A 5,173-nucleotide genomic window follows, 5' to 3' on the forward strand; every position below is an offset into this window, starting at 1 on the left:
CAGTTAACATTTGCATTCAGAAACATAATTACTACTAAGCAACATGGATTCCTCGGAGGCAGGTCTACAACCACAAACCTATACATTTACATCGGCGCAATTCTCAACTCGTTAGGCATTTTTATAAACGATATCGGTGATAGCTTCAACTCTGAATACTTATTATATGCGGACGATCTGAAAATATATAGAGAAATTAGTAGCGAACAGGACAAATACGCTCTCCAGAATGATATATACAAATTGGAGACCTGGTGCAAGTTGAACAAGCTTTACTTAAATGTCAAAAAATGTGCAGTGATCGCCTTCTCGCGATCTCATAACCAATCACCACCTGTATATCAACTAGGTGGACAGCACATACAAGTAGTTGAAACAATAAAGGACCTTGGAGTAATCGTCGACAACAAACTAACATTCAGCGAACATATTAGTTATATAACCCTTCGAGCATATAGAACACTTGGTTTTGTGTGTAGATCCGGCAACGAATTTAGAAATGCTAACACACTTATTCGTCTTTTCTCCGCGTTTGTTAAGCCAATCTTAGAATACGGGTCGGTGATATCCCAGCAAACACAGTCTCTAACGTTAGAGAAATTTGGATTTCTACATTAGATAACTAGGGTACTTCTCTAATCGTTCTCGAGTCGATGACGAAGTTAAATAATTATATTAGAATTCGATTCGAGAACGATTAGAGCAACAACGCAAATTCAAATAAATGTAAAGAAGCAATATTCCAAATGAATTACTCATAAATTATTTTTAAGTTCAAATAATTCATTATTATTTAATTGTGAATACATTTAATACAAATTTTACAAACAAAGCAAGGCAAAACAGCAGTTTGAAATTCACACTCGAATCCCATTAGAGATCAACATTGGAATACGATTAGAGAATCAATATTTTCTCGAGTCGAGAACTATGCCCCATTTTTGTTGAGATCGTTATGATTCTCGATAGTTTTTCGAGTCGTTCTCTAACGTTTGATGTTGGAGAATGTGGCTAGTCCTCCAATCATTCTCCAACCGATAACTAACCTCAATGTTTGCCGGTATGGCCCCCCTACACGCAGCAACAAATTAACAGCATAGAAAGAATACAACGTAAATTTTGTAAATTTATGCTTTACTTCACACATGCCGAAAACACTATGACTGTTGATAATATCTACAGCCAATTCAATGTCTCCAATCTGATGAAAAGAAGGCAAGTGACTGACCTGACCTTCTTCTTTAAAGTTGTTAATGGTATAATTGATTCTCCGGAAATTCTAGCTGAGACTGGTTTCATTTGCTCAAGGGCAGAACTAAGCCGTGGAAAAATCTACTAAAAACTACGTCTTCTCCAGCCCAAAAAATAGAATCAATCGCCTGGTTAACAACTACTCGTCGAACATCAACTTCTTCGGAGCCTTGTACTCTTCATTTCTTGCCGACATTAAAAAACTTGTCTTGCAATAATGTATATTTAATTATTTAGTAATTCCGTCACTATTGAAAAAATTCAGACTTTGGTATGTTGTGTCTTATGTGTTTCCTTTCTTTAATTATGTATTTTTAACAAATTGTAAAATAATAATTAAAATTATTTAAAAAAATGAAATAAATACCGGGTGACCGTGTAATTTTGTCAAAGGTTAAGACAATGATGATAAAACATTAATACACTATATAGTGATTTGCTTGACCTTGGTTTGTCGGTCCAAACAGGAATCTTTATTTACGGTTGATGGATAGCTCGTTTGCAATGGATGGTGGCAAGAAAGTGACTGACTTACGTGTAATGATTTTGTATTACCGGCTTATGATGACTCAATTGCTGTCAAATGAATAGTCCAGATTTGATGCTCACAACTTCTTTATTCTACGCAACAACATGGCTGGGGATTTGCCGGAAGGAATGTGACGGCACCTTTTGCCTCTATTAATTTCCACTGAGGGGTGAGTATCGACTCCCCGAATGTCACCAGCTTTTAATACAAGCTTTTAATCCACTTTAATTACTTGGTTGTAATTCCGTTCTTGCGAGGGTGTGGTTGACTCCGTGTCGGTTGGCTTCGGAAAAAGGAAATATATTTTTCTAGCCTCGTGGTATGTGACCACCGATTCTTTTATCGTATGTCAGTGTGGGCGTTTTCATAGTGGCCATGTCAATTCGTGTCTATACTGATATAATGGTTCGTGTCTTGAATAACTATTGGTTACGTACATTCATCTGGCAATCCCCCCCATTTTGAAGTTTAGCTTTGACAGTTTTGTTATGTTTACATTTCTCATAATCGTTCTTATGTCTATTATTTGGCCAATAAAAATAATCGATCATTATCCCCCTCTCATCTTCAGCGACACGTTCTCAAAAAAAATGTGGAGCGTTTAGTAGGGATATGAGAATGGTGGTGCGAATGCGATTCACGGGCTGTGGTTTGATCGACGTTAGACCTTACATCGAAATCGTCCTACATGATCTTCATCAACCCCATCCTGACTCGTTCAGTTCGCCTTTAAGCGCATATGTATGTACAAATGTTCCGTCTTTCGTATTTAGTTTCAGTACGCATTACATAAGCTACGGTAGATGAAAGGCATTGGTAAATGATTTGGTTATGAATCTTGTCTTGTTTGCTTTGATCGATTTCTAGCAATGTACTGAGGATATAATCAGGCCAATTCTGAACAGAAACTCCCGGGGAGTTTTCTCACTTTTCCCTTTCCTCCTATCATGAAAAAAAATTCCCTGAGGATTTTTTATATTAAATGGCGGAGTTGAGCTCTCAAAAGAGTGTCAAACAGCTTTTTCGTAGTTTGAATTTGCTCCTCCCAAGTTTTCGGGGAAAATGTTACTCCATGGGAGCTCATTATTGGAGGATTTCTTTCTCGGGAGAAACAAATTCCCGGTGAACAAACTCCCCGGGAGTATTAAGAATTGGGCTGAATATAACAAAACTATGGATATAACAAAACTAAACTTAATTAATTAATTCCAGCCGGGTACCCTGTAATAAGGCAGAATCAATGGAGTCTGGAGGCCCGCCATATATTCATCGAAATTCTTGAGAAGGCGAATGTACTGAATGAGTTAGCGTGTTGTGATTAAATCGGCGGAATAATTGCCAAGCACTCGGTGTTTAGCATCGATCAGTTCATATGAATTCGAACCAAGTTTCCGTGAAACATAGGCTCTATTTTTTGGCGGGGCTAGTTTTTGTGCATAGCCCTCTCCGGCCAGGGAGTGTTTAGGATTGGGAATGTACACTTCCGAGCCTATCTCGAAATGGCGTTCTCTTTTGCGGGTCAATGCCCGTTGTGCGGTTTGTTGATATTGTTCGAACTGTTTGTCTCGAATTTCATCAGCCAGAACTTTACGCTGTTCCACATCCTGTGTATGGTATGGATTTACATCCAATAATAATTTATACTCGTTTCCATATTTCACATATTCACGACCAGTGTGCAGGAAATATGGCGTGTAGCCCGTGGCTGAATGCACTGAAGTGTTAATATCATGAATAACACGAGAAAGATGGTTTTCCCAAAAGGAATGTTCAAGAAGATCAGCCATGTGAGCACGTAATCCAAGTTTAATGCTTTTGTTTGTCGCCTCTACCTGATTGGCTTGTGGATGGTACAAAGGCGTTTTCATGTGTTTGATGTTATAATCGGCGCAAAGCTTTGCGAAAGTTTGACTGATGAATTGAGTACCATTATCTGATATAATGAGTTCGGGGCAGCCATTCACCGTGAATATATGTCGAAGATAATTGACTACGGATATGGCGTTTGCATTTTTCATGGGCTGCGCCCAGACATATCGCGAGTAACAGTCGATCGCTCCGAAGATCCATTGGTTACGATTTTTAGACATAGGCAGCTTACCGACGAAGTCAATCGATAATTGCCTACCCGGTCGTTTTGGTTCTCTATATTCGCCGTGAGGTGTTTTGGTGCTCTCATTACTTGGTTTAATGCGGTGGCATAGTTCACAATGCCGAACGTACTGGTAAACGGACTCATACATGTTTGGCCAGTAATAGCGTTGTGAGATACGTCTATAAGTTTTCGAAACACCCTGATGCGAATGTTGGTTATGATTTTCATCGAGGACTTTTGCTCTGTCAGAAGATGGTACACAAAGTGTCCACAGTATTTCCGCACTTTGACTGGAAAATTGCAATCGATGATATAGAAGGTTGTTCTCGATTTTATATCTATCTAATGGTTGTTTTGAGGCCATGGCATGCATTTTGTTGTACCATTTATCGTACGTGTTTGCGTCAATGTTGATCACGGATGTGATTGGGAGACGATTAACGTGAAAATTACTCGGAAGGTCAATTGGATTTCTACGAAAGATGTTGAGAAGAGCAAAAGAACGAGATAAGGCGTCAGGAAGTTCCAAATGTTTTCCTGGTTTATGAATAATTTTGAGATCGTATGGTGATAATCGGATCGCCCAACGACATAAACGGCCAGTTGGGTCTTTGAGAGTTTGTAGCCAGCGCAAAGCTGCATGGTCCGTTACCACAACCAATTCACGACCCTCAAAATATGGACGGAACTTTTCGACCGCTAAGAGAACGGCTAGGCATTCCCGTTCAGATGCTGTGTAATTTTGTTCGTCTTTCGAGAATTTCTTAGAAAAATACTGAACCACGCGTTCATTCCCATCATGTTCTTGTACTAGAACAGCTCCTGCTGTGATAAGGGAGGCATCGGTATAAACCCTGAATGGTTTTGAATAATCGGCCATAGTCAGAACGGGAGTGGTAGTTAAACACTCTTTGAGTTTGAGAAAGGCTTGTTCAGCAGCGGTATTCCATTCAATGGGTCCTTTTCGGTTTCCTTTATACAATTCACAAAGGGGAGCTGTGATCTCCGAAAAATTTGGAATAAATTTACGGTACCAGCCTGCTGCACCAACGAACCGTCTGACTTCTTTTGCCGTTTTGGGCCGTGCAAATTCAACAATCGCTCGAATACGAGATGGATTCGCAGATAAACCCTCTTGAGACAAAACGTAGCCCAGGAATTCCAATCGTTTACAACAAAAATTCGATTTGGATGTTGAGATGGTTAAGCCGGCCCCAGCCAGACGTTTTGCCACGATAGTCAATATCTTAACGTGTTTTTCAAATGTCGAAGTGCAAATTATGAAATCATCCACATAT

The sequence above is a fragment of the Rhagoletis zephyria genome, unplaced genomic scaffold, assembly GCF_001687245.7.
Source record: "Rhagoletis zephyria isolate East Lansing unplaced genomic scaffold, Rhagoletis_zephyria_1.1 Rzeph_scaffold_03090, whole genome shotgun sequence".
In the NCBI taxonomy this organism is placed as follows: Eukaryota; Metazoa; Arthropoda; class Insecta; order Diptera; family Tephritidae; genus Rhagoletis; species Rhagoletis zephyria.